We start from the raw sequence: 15,471 nt of genomic DNA on the forward strand, positions 1-15,471 counted from the left end.
AACAAGTCCTGCACAGAACATTTTCCATCTCAATCTGGTCCTGGGACAGGGTGCTCGAGAGTCTGAAAGGTCTCGGCTTGTCTTGGCTCTAGGGCTGACAGCAGAAGGAGCACTCCGGATAGCCTCCGAGCTGGGCTGTGTGCCTTGTATTCTCCATCTACACCCTGTAGTTCTTTAAGGTTTGGAGGGTGCAGGGCTGTTGGTAAAATGAAGTTGACCTTGAACTGCTTCTACCTGTGGCTAGTGCTCTTGACGATGCATGGCCTTCAGTAGTTCAAATCTGGTGCCAATTGCCCCCACTCAGAGAACCACTGCAAAGTTTCTGCATCCAGGGCTCCATGAGAAATCCAGCAGTCTTAGGCTTTAGGGAAAGACTTTTTTAAAAAAACACATTTGAGAAAGAAACAACAGTGCTCCTTTGCTCTGCTCTGCCCATCTGGCCAAGGAGTGAGTGCTTTGCATTTTACTCTGTGCCTCTTTGAGGCAGCTGGAAAACAGCTGACAAATTCAGTGGAGTTCCGCACAAAGCAGAATCGTGGACAGCTGCACTGAACACGGGCCCGCGGACCATTTTTAGAGCCGGTGATCCTTGGCAGGAGCTGGTGAGAAACGTGTTGCTGGGAAATTTCTGAGTTTACTTCGAAGCATTTGCCTCTTACTTTCTTCCCTTAAGGGAAGGAACGCAACAGGGGAAAGCAAATTTGTTGACTTTCCTGACATTCCTTCATCTGTAGAGCGTTAGTGGCCTATTTGTTATGGCCTTGGTTTGCTACTGGGCCAGAAGGGAGGAAATTGGAAGTATAGGCAGAAAGATTCCTTGATTTAAAAAGACCACAATGTAACCAAACAAAAGCCACAGACAGAGCCTCAGGCCTGGGGTCTGTTGGGCAAGACTCCGCCAGCGAGGTTCTAAACTGCCTGCACCCCAAGGTCACTGAACCACTCCGTCCCTCTGAGATGCGTGGACAAGCCCACAAGGGAAATTAACATTCTGTGTTTTGCATCTCTCTTCACTGCCACCTCGCCTTGTGTTTCTGTCCAATGATCTGGGAGAACTCAGGCACCCTGATTTCCCCTGATTCTTAGAGCTCTGCCTCTATGCTGCATCTGTGTTTAGTGAGAGAGGGCAGGAGCATGAGAACTTAGCCCAAACATCGGGGTTCATGGAAAAACTCTGGCTTTGGGCCAGGGTAATTGGGATCGCTACCCAATCTGCGAGACCATGTGTATGAACTGGCCCGTGTGTATGCTAAACTCCTGTGTTTTCTAATAGGCTGGAAACTCATTTAGGGCAGGAAAGAAACACATCCTTATTGCAGGTAGAACGCTCAGGGCATATTCTCTCTCCCTCCCGTTGTCTGCATCCTGTCTGTGGGGAACCAGTTTCTGGAATTGGGAGCGGGGGGACCAGTCTCTTAGCTTCTCATCTGGGTCACATGTGGAAATTAAATTTATTTGTTTGGTGCCAAGTCTCTGTCAATGGAGCTTTGGGCAGCAGCCAGGGTCCCCATCACCTTTGCCCTGCTTTGCAGGGTAAGGGCTGTGGCTAGTATGCGTACAGATGGATGAATGTATATCGATGTCCAGGAAGTGCCTGGCACATGGTAAGTGTAGACCCATCTGGACCTCTGAACACACTGGGGACTCCCCCAGGATGATGGCTCCTCTGAGTTGGTGGAATCCTATCCCCAGAATTTGGCCTCATCTGTGTCCCTTCTTCCCAAAGCTTGGAAAACTGACAGTTTGGTTGCGAATTAAAGTAAATTTTGATTATGACTGGTAGGTAAGGTTCACAGGGCTACCGTGCTAGGTTTAACGTAATTACTCCCACCTTTTAAAAAAAGATTTTATTTATTTATTTGAGAGAGAAAGAGACAATAAGAGAGAATGAGCATGAGAGGGGAGAAGATCAGAGGGAGAAGCAGACTCCCTGCGGAGCTGGGATCCCAATACAGGACTCTATCTTGGGACTCCAGGATCATGACCATAGCTAAAGGCAGATGCTTAACCAACTGAGCCACCCAGGTGCCCATAATTCCCTTTTTTAATTAAGAGGGAGACATGACTAAGAAAGAGAAGTTATTAGCGGGAGTTTCTGTTCATGGTGTGAAAATAGCCTGAGTTGTGAGAAAATTCTCCTTGAGACTTGGGCAAATCCAGGCCAGGAGGAATGCTTTTGGCTGATAAGCACAATGGCAGCGTGGGGAGGGGTGATACAGTTCAAGGAATCCTAACATGCTTTCTGAAGATGTGGGCTCTTGGAGTGAGGCTCTCCCTCATTAGCTGTGTAACTAGCAAGTCACAATCTAACTCAGGCTCTGTTTCCTCCTCTGTCCTCTGGGGATAATGATACTTGCCCTGGCCAGTTCATGAGGTTGTTCTGAAGATCAGAAAAGATGCGATAAAGTTTCATCTTCCATGAGGTTCAAAATCAGCACCTATGATGGAGGTCAAGGCTGGCACAATTATCCTTATGATCAGAGAGATGCCAATGCAATTAGAATTCTCTCCATTTCCGGGACAGGTCATTGTTTCCTCCGTTGAGTGTAGGCTGGAGTGGTTGGTTTGGATTTCGAGGCATGTTGTACAGAGACTTGTGTTTTAAGCTCTAGAATTTCACTTTAAATGATGAGATTCTCCTAAAATGAGAGACATATGGGTGATCTGGAGGAAGAGTGCGGCCGCCTCACCCCTCTTGGATTCCTGGGATAGAAAGGTGGATGGAATCACTTGCACCGGGTACACGGGTTCCCTACTTGTAAAAACCGTAATTGCGTGAATTCAACCACAGCCTCGTGTCTGTGGTTGAATTCTTGTAAGTTAAATGCATGCATGCCACCACATGGCAGTAAAAGCTTTGGGAAGAAAACCTAAGGGCTCTATGGACGAAAGGCCCCTTGTGAGGCAAAGAGCAAGATCAAAGGGGCTGCCCCTCGTGGTGGGCTGGGATGGTGGTGTTAGGTCCAGGGGCTGCTGTAGAGGAAGGGCACAGGGCACTGCTGTGCCCTTCCTAAGACCAGGAGCTCAGCAGAAAAGGTGTTGTGGTTTTTTTTTTTTTTTTAAAGCAACTTTGCAGATGTGTAACAAACTGCATATATTTAGGATGCAATTTGATGATCATTGACAAATGCATATGCTCACAAAATCATCACCACAGTGAAAAGGACAAACATTTCTATCAGTCCTGAAAGTTCTCTCCGGCCCATTGGTCATCCCTCCCTCTTCCCACCCTCATTCCCAGGCAACCCCTGCTCTGGTTGGTGTCGCTGCATATTCATCTGGGTCTTCTAGAATTTATATAAATGGAACAATAGAGTTCCTATCCTTGGAGGGGGGTTTGTCATCTTTTGCGTGGAGTAATGCTTTGAGATTTGTCCGTATTTTGTGTGGATCAGTATGTGCTCCATTTTATTGCCAAGTGGTATTTCACTGGATACATAGGCCAGGATTTCTCTGTTCGCCAGTTGATGGACATTTGGGTCGTGTCCCGCTTTGGTCATTACACGTACTACTATGACGGCTATGGACAGACACGCTCAAGTCCTCAAGTGGATGTGCGTTTTCATTTCTCTTGGGTAAATACCTTGGTGTGGAAGAGCTGGGTCATATGGTGGGTTTACGTTTAACCCTCGGAGAAACTGCCAACCTGTTTTCTGTAAGACCTCGTGTTGTTTTGTATTTCCATGGGTATCCTGAGTTTTGGTGACTTTTTTTTTTATTTATTTAAGATTTTATTTATTTATTTGACAGACAAAGATCACAAGTAGGTAGAGAGGCAGGCAGAGAGAGGAGGACAGGCTCTCTGCGGAGCAGAGAACACGATTCGGGGCTCGATCCCAGGACCCTAGGATCATGACCTGAGCCCAAGGCAGAGGCTTTAACCCACTGAGCCACCCAGGCACCCCCTGAGTTCCAGTGACTGAATCCTTACCAACACTTGGTATGGCCAATCTTTTTAATGTCAGCCATTCTGGTGAATGTGTGGTGACATCTCATTGCAGTTATAACTCACAATTCCCTGAAAGAAGGTTAATGATGCTGAGCATCTTATTTATGTATTTTTGGCCCTTCATATTTCCTTCCTTTTGAAGTAGCTTTTCAAAAATTTTTTTTTCCCCCATGAAAGAAAATAGATTGTCTTCTTTTTATTGAGCGCTAAAAGTCCTGTGTACATTCTGAATACAAGTGCTTTGAAAATTTTTTCTCAGCTCATGGCTTGCCTGTATGTTTTCTTTTTCTTTTATTTTCTTTCTTTCTTTTTTTTTTTTTTAAGATTTTATTAATTCATTTGAGGGAGAGAGGGAGAGAGAGAGAGAACGAGCACACAAGCACGGGGGAGGAGCAGAAGGAGAGGGAGAAGCAGACTTGCTGCTGAGACCTGGATATGGGGCTGGATCCTAGGACCCTGGGATCATGGCCTGAGCTGAAGACAGGCATCCAATTGATTAAGGCACCCAGGGGCCCCTCTTTTTTTTTTTTTTAAGATTTTATTTATTTCTTTGAGGGAAATAGAAAGAGAGAGAGTGCATAAGAGAACACAAGTGGTGGAGAGGGAGTAGCAGACTCCCCACTGAGCAGGGAGACCAATGTGGGGCTGGAGCCCAATGTGGGGCTTAATCCCAAGACCCCAGGTTCATGACCTGTGCCAAAAGCAAATGCTTAGCTGACTGAGCCACCCAGGTACCTCACCTGTGTGTTTTCCAGAGAATAAAAGTTTTTAATTGTGATGAAGTAGCATTGATCCAGAAACATTTTTTAGGCATGGTTCATCCTTTTTGTTGTCCATCTAGGAAAGCTTTGTCACCCTAAGGTCACAAAGCTCTTAGAAGTTTTATAATTTCTTATTTTATGTGCAAGTCTATGAGCCATCCCAAGGTACTATCTGTGTGGGGTGAGAACTTAGGGTTGGTCTTCATTTTTTTCCCTTATAGGTGTCTGGTTGAAGCAGTACCATTTGTTGGAAGGTGGTCCTTCCCTCACTGAATTGCCTGGGCATCTTTGTTGAAAATCAGTTGACATACATGTGTGGGCTTTTGCTTGGTCTCTACTCTGCAGTGTTTATAGTAATAACCTGAGGGGAAAATGGATTATATGGGATCATCCTTTCATAAAGAAACCAGATCTCTAAAATGGCCTTTGGACAAAAAGTTTGTATTTACCATTATGAAATTAGTGTATTGACTGCTAAATAAAATCAGGAAAAGAGCAAACATGTAGGAGGCAGAGGGAAAACCCCACTCAGTATTTCACTCTCTGAAGAAAGTCGCTCTTAACTTGAAAAGTACATGTTCTTACAATTTTTTTCCTCTTCTGTGAATATTTAAGGGACAGAATCAGACAGAATTGCTCAATGGTTCAAAGTACAATCTGGAGTTAGATTACTTAAATTCCAATCCCAGCTCTTCCACTCCCAAGCTTTGTTATCTTGGGCAAGTAATTTAATAACGCTTGGCTGTGTTTCCCACGTCTATAAAATAAAATCTACAACACATGCTTATGTGGTGGGATGAGATAACCTATGTGAGGCACTTTGTGTAGTCTCTAGAACACAGCCCATACCGCCTCCTTCTTGGTTCTGCCCATCATCACCTTCAGTGCCACCAACGGTTGGTAAACACTGCTGTTTTCTTCAGGCTAGGTGAGCAGATGGGAGCAGGATCCATGAAGAACTAACCCAAACTCACTGTGTTTGGGCACTGGCACTGGTGTTCCATGTCTAGTGAAGGCCCTGGGCCCCCTGGCAGCCATTGGGTAGAGAAGCTGGAGGCCAGTTAGCGGGATGTCCTCCACTGACCTAACTGTGCAGCACTGGGGGAGTGAAGGTCGCTGGCCCTCAAAGTCTCGATGGTCTCTGCAGAGTGGGCTTCTGACGGCACAGCACACAGAGATGTGTGCCACAGGTATGTCAGCATTTCAAAACTGAGCTAATTTCGTCCTTCTAGCTTAGGCTACGCTTCAGTCTTGTTACATACACAATACGCAATGTGAAGATGATATGCCAATGGGGGTCGGTTATAAATATTAAATATTTTCATGGCGTTAAGTTTTATTAAAGAAATTACCCAAGTGTTACAAACATTAAAAAATAAATGTACCTGTAGGTTATTTATGCCTGGGCTCACCCTTTATTTTTTTCACAACACAGTGAGCCCCTTGCTAGATTTTACACACAGAAATTTATAGTAGGAGGAAGAATAGCAAAGGCATGATACAGCTGTGGAGTCCACTCCATGGAACAGGTGGGCCTCAGATATCTAGACTCCCCCAAACAGGAGGAGATACCAGGTGAAATTTCAAACTCTCCCATTGGCCTCAGTGTTTTGGGGAAAAGACCTTGTCCTTTGTAGTATATGGCTGCTGAATAATCTATGTAGATTGGGAAAGGTGGATGGGATCATAAATCCTTTTGAGATTGTGTGGGTGTCCTGGACATTCTCCATAGACCCCATTGGACCAGTCCCGCTCTCTCCACTCTGCTCTGTGGAAGCTGGCCTATGTGGACTTCTTCCGGGGGTATTGGGTTTGGCCATTGGGAGGCATCAGCAGGAGAGCAGAAGGTGGGGTTTTCTTTCTCCCACCTCCCTTTGGGCTCCACCCCTCCTCTGAAGATTTTACTTTTCTGGACCTGCCCCCTCAACTATGGCTGTCTCTCAGGGTTCTGGTAGCAGCTCCCCTCCTTGACCACTCAAGTTTAGGGGAGATGGCATTCTTTGTGTTGTTGCTAGTTCTGGAATGTTCAACAATTCCCTCCTGGTTCTCTTAATCCTGCCCCTACCCCCTCCAAATGGTTCCTTCATTAAGCTCTCCTCATCTGGAATGCACCATCTGTTTCCTGTCAGGACCCTGACTGATACAGTGGCCAAAATAAGCTCCTTCAAGTGAGGAGAGGCAGAAAATAATAAGGAAGATACTGCTCTCCACTTACGGCAGCTTTCCATGGCTAAACACTGTGCAAAGCATTTTGCTCATATTCAATAAATATTTACTTGGTGTTGACCACAGCCTCAACACTGGGATAGGGCAGATTCCTTTCTCAAGGAGATGTTAAAATGAGATTTTCTCAATTTAATTCTCCTAACAGTTTTGTTATTGCTATCCCTACTTCAGACACGGGTAAGCTGAGTTTCAGAGAGCTTCAGTGATTTTCCCAAGGTGCCCAGCAAGTGGGTGCAGAGCTGGGATTTGAACCCTGGCCAGCTGATCCTGAAGCCCATGCCTTGCTTGCTCTACTGTAGCAAAGGTTGTTCAAATGTCCTCTTGAGTCAGCATCTGGATGAATTTCCGGGAACGGGGAGGTTTAGTTCTTCCCGGGGATGAGAAGAGTCCGGGAGAAGAAGCCTGGAGACTTCCTGAGACAAGGCCGGGGCCTGAACTGGCCTACGGATGCCTGTGTCATGGATGGGCCGGTGGAAGGCTGCATGTGATGGGTACTGACAGATGATGACGGCGCTGGCCCTGTGTAGGCTGAGCGTGAGGCTTTCAGATTCTCACTCTGGCCCTTCCCGGTTTGCCCTGAGCTGGCTGCTGACATCAGGTAGAGGTAGCCTTTCTTTTCAGGTCCAGGCATTTCCCTGTCTGCCCTGGCACAGGCCTTTGTGCACCATGAAGGGATGGGGTTGTGCCTGTGTTGGAAACTTCACTAGGAGTTGGCGTTCCTTTGCAGTTTCCTGAAGGACATGCTAAGTCCCCAGAAGAGAAGAAACTGCTGGCATGCTTTTGGAGTTAGGACTTAATCTTTAGATCCCCCTCTATTTTTCTGAGGATTGCTCATCAAATTCTGAAGAGAATGACCTTGGAGTGAACCAGCTTCCTGCGGGCCAGCCCTGACCACAGGCAGTAATGGTCTGAACGCCCACAGAGGATCCTCTGAGGGCCCCTGCCTCCCAGACCATCCGGCCTGAGGACCGAGGACCAGGTGGCTGCCTGGTTCTCGGTTTTGAGGTTGATGGGGCCAGGACACCAAGCAAGGGGGGAAGCGGGGTAGCTTGTTTCATTCTCTTCCATTGGCAGAGGAACCAGTTTTCATAATTCTGGACTGACTAGTAAAATGCAACAGGCTCCCTCCTTTCCCTTCTTTTGTCCTTCCCTTTCTTCTACTTTGCCTTCTCTCTCTCTCTCCCTTCCTTTCTTCCTTATCTCCTTCCTTTCCTGAACGAGCCACCTCAGTTTCCATCGTCAAATTAGGTGCGATCACTCAAAGTTTGATGGGACTCCTTCATTTACATCTCTCTATGGTACCCATGTGGGTGTCCCTGAGAACTCAGTGCATCAGGCATAAACATCTGGCTCTTGACAAAGAAAAAGCCTAACCCTAAAAAGAGTCAAACGAGGAGATGATGGGGAATAGAAACGTGGGCATCAGACTAGAACCTTTTCTTCTGAGGAGCTCAAAGAGACATGTTGGTTTTATTCATGCTCATTTCCTACCTGGAATGAGCAAGTGGGGTACACTCAAGCCAGCTGTATCAGCAACTGAACAACAATGATGGCAAAAAAGCTCATTTTTCATGAAACTAAAATTTAGGCTGATTTTGAATCCTCTTTGCCTGTTGGTTTTGGAAAAAGCCAGGAATCAAGCAGGGGGTCAGGTGGTCTGACTCTTTACAGGGGCTTTTCTCCTGTTCGACAGAACTCTGCTTACCTTTCAGTGAGCCAATGAGCTTTCCTTGAGCTCTTCCACTGTGTCCTCATATATGACCAACAACGCAGGATTTTCCATGACCCGGAGAATAGCAGTTGATGATAGAAGTGAGAGGCCATTGCCAGGAATTTTTATTTGTAGGGAAATCTCTAGAGAAGCTCTTCTGCATCCCCACCCTATTCCAGTATCTATTCTATTCTGATTGGCCCAACATCCACACAACCCAATCCAAGAAAATAGGCAGTCTGTCCCCCAAAGGCCTTATAACTTGAAGTGAGGGAAGGTCTAGTGCTGGACATCCATCTCCCACGCTGCCATCTGGCCCAGGCTGGGGGGGTGTCCCATGAATGAAACACCTGCAGAGTGTCAGAAGTGTCAGGATACTAATCCTGACATCACCTGGCACACACGTGGAGCTGGGCTCCCTGGAGTTGTGAGCTCATTCCACAGGGCGGAAAGAGCTAGATTATCTGTGTGTTTTCCATCTAAAGATGGCTGCTCCTGGCTTGACCTTGGGGAGGCTTGTTGGCTTAGGGGGAGGTGATGTCACTCAGTGCTTCCTGCAGCTGCTGAAGCATGAAGAGTTGCTCCCACCCCAAGGCCCCAGAGAGGAGCTGTAGTTGAGAGCCAGTGTGTGTGGGCTTCAGGACCAAAATGTCACTGTGGTTGGGGAAGTAAGGGGAAAAAACCCCATATTCCCCATAGCAAGTGGGTTGGGAGAGAACCCATGGGACTTTGAAGCAGATCCATGTCTCCTCCCTGACCCTCTGGGGTGTGACCAATATCCAGGCCAAGACTGAAGTGTCTTTTGTGTCCAAGTGGTCTACATAGAACTGCTGAGGTATTCTTAGAAATGGTCAAAAGCTCCTAAATACTAGGAGTGGTATAGGGTTAAAGTGTTTTGTTTTTTAAAGTTACTTTCTTATAAGTAGTGACTAAGTCAAAGATCTGGTGTTCTAGAGTGTCGTTTTCCCCAGTTGGCTATCCACACAACCTCAGTCTGTGGAACAGTTGGTATGCATTAGACAAACCCCAAACAGAACTATACTCCCCTACATTTAACAAATGCTGCAAAGTATTTCCTTTTGGATAGTTGAACTGTACTTAGCATGATAGAGGATCAAAATGTCCTGTTTAAGTTTTAAAAATCAAGCGTCTGTCAAACATATTTGACCGTGCCACTTTCTAGCACATCTGTTTTATCTTATGGAGTACAGCATTTCTTAGGCTCTTCTCCAGCACATTCTATTCTAGGTGAGAAGACAAAGCCATGCATGGTTTCTCCCTTGGAAGGTCTTTTACACCTTAATTTGTGAATCATTAAACAGACATTAACAGAATATATTTATTCATACAGCATTTTAGAATATACATGAACTGCCTCCCATAGTGGCAAGCCTTGAGGGATACATGATGGTGAATGAGGCATGGTTCTTGTGTTGGAGGAACCAACCATCCAGTGAAGAGACCAAGGCCACCCGTGGAGATAAAGCGGCCGAACACGCAGAACCTGAAGCCCAGGAGAGATAATCCTGTCTGGGCCATCGGTCTGAGAGGTGTGAGCAGAGTTGGGAGCGGTGGGACAACATGTAGGGTGGGAAGGAGACTGGGTCAAAGATGGAATGTCAGGAAGCAAACACACGAAGGACTGGAGAAAGGGAGAAGAGTCCATGGGAGAGGAAGGAAGCAGAGTCAGAAAGCAGAAGGAAGTGTCCTCTCCCTTTGAACCAGTGTGGGCTCTGAGCAACATGGTGAGGCACTGAATGGCCTCTCTGGGCAGGGAGGAAGGGGAGGCCTGGAGGTGTATTTCTGTGGGGCAGGGGAGGGGGAGGTGGCAGTGGCAGTGAATGAGTAGTTGGGAGGAAACTTTTGTTCACAAAGTATAAACAAATGTGTAAACTGTTTGGGAATATGACTCTAGAAGCAAATGGTCTGGTGTTTCAGAGCATGAACCATAAAATCAGACAGATCTGGGTTGAATCCTGATTCTGCTACATGACAGATTTTCCTTAGAGACTTACCCTCCTCTACCCTTCCTTAATTAGCAAGTTTATTTTTTAAAAAAGTTTATTTATTTATCGGAGAGACAGAGAGAGCACATGAGAGCTGGGGGGGAAGGGCAGAGAGCTAGACAGAGTCCTCAAGCAGACTCTGTGTTGAGCCGAGAGCCCGACATGGGGCTCGATCCCAGGACCCTGAGATCATGACCTGAGTTGAAATCAAAGGTCAGCCACCCAGCTGAATGAGCCATCCAGGTGCACCCCCCCATCCATTAGCAACTTTAAAGAGAAATTTCACTAGGGTGACTCAGTCAGTTGCATCTGGCCCTTGATTTTGGCTCAGGTCACAATCTCACGGTAATGAGATCACGTCCTCAGCGTGGAGCTTACTTGGGATTCTCCCTGTCCCTCTCCCTCTGCCCCTTCCCTGCTCATGCTCTCTCATAAAAAGAAAAAAAAAAGAAAAACTTCACCGAATCAGGGGATGTAATATAAATTATGGTGATCTGTTCATAAAACCTGGCACCAAGTGTAGCCTTTCGGGACGACGTGTATGTGAAGATAGGTATTACCTCTGCACCAGAACGCTGTGCAGCAGCTGACCGCTCCAACGGGAGCGGCTCTGAAGGTGGGTGACGATGCCCCACGCATTTCAAGAGGTCCTTGGGTTTCTCGCTGAATGAATTTCGTAAATCTTAATCCGGGCTCCGTGTTTCCATAAGATAAGAACATTTCTCTCCCGCCTTCGTCTCCGCCTTTTCTGAGTGCTGCGTCCTTGGCAATGTCTTAGGTATGTTGCTTACATTACTGTTCTGGTCTTTAGGGTGACCCCCGTGTGGTTGTCCCTGCTCCCTGGTGCTTTCCCGGGGAGGGGACTGGAGGTCAGAGAGGGACAGTGAGGTGTCCGAGGCATGTGGGTCATAAATTGTGAGTGTGAATTGGATCCCAGGTTTGACACCAAATCTGTTCTTCTTGCTTCACCAGCTGTCCTTCTGTTAAGTTTTTTGATAGGGGTAAAATACTGCGCTGTGAATGGATGAAGGAGTTGTCAGAAGAACTGAGCTATTCATACCCACAACAGAAACACAAAAGCCAAGAAATACCCAGGAGAATGCATGTTGTACATCTGTGTTCAAGCAAACAACTCAGCAGTAAACTCCAAATTTTTCCGCACTAGGCTGGTGAAATTTATTATTTGCAATTCTCTTAAAGCTTATTTTATTTTCCACATAGGCGTCATATACTGATTCCCAAAAGGGGGACAACCCCGATATATTTTGGTAATTATACCTCTATTTTGGTATATAGACAGAGACCTTGAGGAGATAATGTAAATTGTGGGCCTGTTGTCTAGTAAAAGGCACACCTGATTTTGTATATGGTTTCTGAGTCTTACTTGTCTGAATTGTGTAGCACCCACATCAAGTACCCCTCATCTGTTTGGAAAATCTCAGGATTCATGGCTCTGATATTGAATGAACATTAAGCATAAAGCAGGATGTAGGATTCACACTGAAAATGTCTATAATATGTGTTATTAAAGTGAAAGGGTCCTCAGAGCTGATTTCATCCCATTGTCTGAGCATCAGGTTGGACTAGGTGATCTCTAGGACTTTGATATAGTTATTCCTGGTTCTAAAGTTCTGAGAAGATGCTAAGTGATCACCTTTCCAACTGCACGCATGCCTTATCAGTGCAGTGGGACCTTTCCTTCACTGCCATGGTGGTTTGTCATCATTTGCAGCAGGATGAGATTTCTGTTCCTATAGGGAACACAAGGTCATCCCACACACCCCACAGCTCCGCGATCATGGGGACACAGGCTGCTGATGTCCTGGGTTAAAGTGAATGGCTGCACTTGCCAGTGTTTCTCCATAAGTCATTGTGAATTCAACAGCTGCTCTGAATAATTAGGTACCTGCCTTGTTGTGACCACAGAGCGTAGATGGATCAGACCTGCTCACGTGCACATCTTTGGATCTTTGACACCTCTCCTGACAACATGCAACTTCTTAGATGAGCTCTGTCACAACTCATGGGCATGAAGCGCCCACCACTGCCAGGCAAGGGTGCTCTCCCTTAAGCAAGGAACTTGGTAGTGGTTTTCATGTTCATCTCACTTAGTCCTGACATCCTTGTGACAGTCTTTTATTTTTTTTTGGAAGATCTTTTTGAGAGACAGAGAGAGAGAAAACACAAGTCGGGGAGTGGGGACAAGAGTGGCAGGGGGAGAGCCAAGAGCAGACTCCTGGCTGGGCTGAGCAGGGAGCCTGATGCAGGGCTTGATCCCAGGATCCTGAGATCATGACCTGAGCCAAAGGCAGAGGCTTAACAGAGCCACCCCGGTGTCCCTGCATTACAACAATCTTAAAAAAGATTGCCAGTGCCTTTTGACAAATGAGAACCCTGTGACTTGGGATGTTAAATAACTTACCCCAAATCACACACCATTGGGTGGCAGAATGAGATTTCAGGCTTAGGCATTTTGGTCCCTCACTAGGTTATGATGCCAAAAAGCACAGGCCCCCTTCCCCACCTTTGGAGCTCAGGGAAAGCTAGGCTACTAAGGCCCACTGTGCAAGCTCAGTTCAATTCATAGCTCTCCCTTTGACTAGCTGTGTGACCTTGGACATGTTACCTAACCTTTCTGTACTTGTTTTCTCTCATGCAAAACAAGGCTAATAACAGTACTCACATTATGGTGTAATTGTGAGGATTAAATGAGTTAATATGTATAAACTGCCTAGAATAGCCCCAGACACATAAGGCCCTAAATATTAACTAGTATTTATTAACTGAAGTTCTCTGCCCATTTCCTCTGAGCTCCCCCTTTTCTGCTGCAGGAGGCCAATTTTTCTAGGGTGAGAATGCAAGAGAAACATTTTGTTCTTTAGTACAATCAACTTTCAAGGGAGCTGTGGCCTAGTTAATCACAGACCCTTTGTTTTTTGAATGCAGGATTTTTAAACGGTTTTGTGGTGAATTTTCTTTCTCACTTGTGTTTAGTTTTCATAATTAAAAAAAAAAAAGGAAAATTATCTGGCTTTTCTTCATTCTTGCAGCAGAAGATTGGGCTTGGTAACTGCCAGGCGGACTTTCTTTTCTTTGGTCTAACTTTTCTTTTTCCTTTCCTTTTCTTCCCTTCCCTTCTCTTATCTTCTCTTCCCTTTCCTTCTCTTCCCTTCCTTTTTTGTTTCTTTTCCTTTTCCTTTCCTTCTCTTTCCTTTTCCTTTCCTTTCCCTTCTCCCTCGTTCTTTCAAACCTCCATTTAAAAAACCCCAGTGGCTCATTTTCAGCCTCTTCTGCATATGATCTGCCCCTGTTTAAGGCCTACCAAACAGTCAGTCCTCTCTTCTGGTCCCAGAGTCTGAGTTCCTGAGGACAAGGCCAACATTAGCTTGTCTCTGGAAGCTCCTTGCCTGGACAGTACCCACACATGCTGGATAATCGAGGAATGCTTGTGGAATGAATCCATGAACGATTGTGCACATTCAGGGCACCCCCCACCTACTTCTGCTGAGGGGGCACGAGCCGCGCTGGTCTGGAGTAGAGACCGGTTCTGTGCTCGCCTGGCATCTCGTTTCCTGCCCGAAGCAAGAATTTTGATGATGAGAGAAAACCAGTAACACCCAGTCTCACGGCTTCTGCAGCTCACTGCCAGTAAGCTACGAAAGAACCCTTGTGGGTTACTCCAGGAAACATGCCCACTTATTCTTGACCCCGGGGTGGAGTTTTGGCCAGGTGGGCTCTCCAGCCGTCTCTCCCCAGTCCTTGACCCCTGGTCTAGTGTCGCCACATGACTCACATGGCTGGTGCATTACATTCTGTCCTGTTACATCAGCGTGACTCATTTTTTTCTTGAAAGATGTTGCTCGCCTTAAGCAAGTACAAACTGGCTTGGGTCTAGAGGGGCCCCGTCCTGGATTAAGCTAATGATGTTCCTATCTTATTTATATTACCTTTTCATGGGTGCTTATTTAGTTTAGGTTTTCTCTGAGGAAGGAATGGCTAAATTGTCTAAAAGGAACATTCTGTTTCCCAAATAGAAATTCCATGGCCATAACTTATCTTAGCAAGAGCCATATATTTGTGATGCCATGAGCCAGATCTTCGTGCTATGTAATTTTATTGGCATTCTCCATGGTCCCAGCAGTAACTTAAGGCTGACCTTCTGTTTCTGTCCATGATGATACCCCTTAGCCTCCTCTCTGAGCTTGGATGTTGGCTGAACACTGTAGGGTAAAGGTTTAAAAGCTGGAGGAAGGACCCACCCAGATGTGAAAGACTCAGAATGTGTTTTTAGAATAAGATAGCAGAAATTCCCGAATTACTACAGTTTGAGTTCACAGAGACCATTTGGACGCCTTTGTTTATACTGAGGATACCAATCAGTAGGAGTTTGGAACCCTATATCAGGGGCTCAGGGATCCACGCTGTGGATCCGTATGTACTCGATTAAGAACCTCAGAGCTCTCAGATGCTCATTGGATAGATAAGGACACTGAGGGGAGTGGACTTGCTCAAAGTCACCTGGTCAATGGTGTCCGAGCCAGAACGGGCAGCCAATTCTTGTAACTCCTAGGTCCTTTCTACTAAACCCTGCCCTTGGAACCCAGCACCCTCCTGCGCCTGCCTGTGGCTCCAACCCCAGGAACTGCCGCAGAATATCAAGATGAGACCGAAACAGTCCGCATCTGGTGCATGTTTTATTCAGGAGCCCATCCCCTCAGTTCCATTCCATTCCATTAGGTTCTTCTTGGCTGGAAAAGGCCACGCCTGTCAGGATCCCTCCCTTCTCATTAGTCATCGCCTTGACCTCTCTCCCTTTCC

The sequence above is a fragment of the Neovison vison genome, chromosome 13 (assembly GCF_020171115.1).
Source record: "Neovison vison isolate M4711 chromosome 13, ASM_NN_V1, whole genome shotgun sequence".
In the NCBI taxonomy this organism is placed as follows: domain Eukaryota; kingdom Metazoa; phylum Chordata; class Mammalia; order Carnivora; family Mustelidae; genus Neogale; species Neogale vison.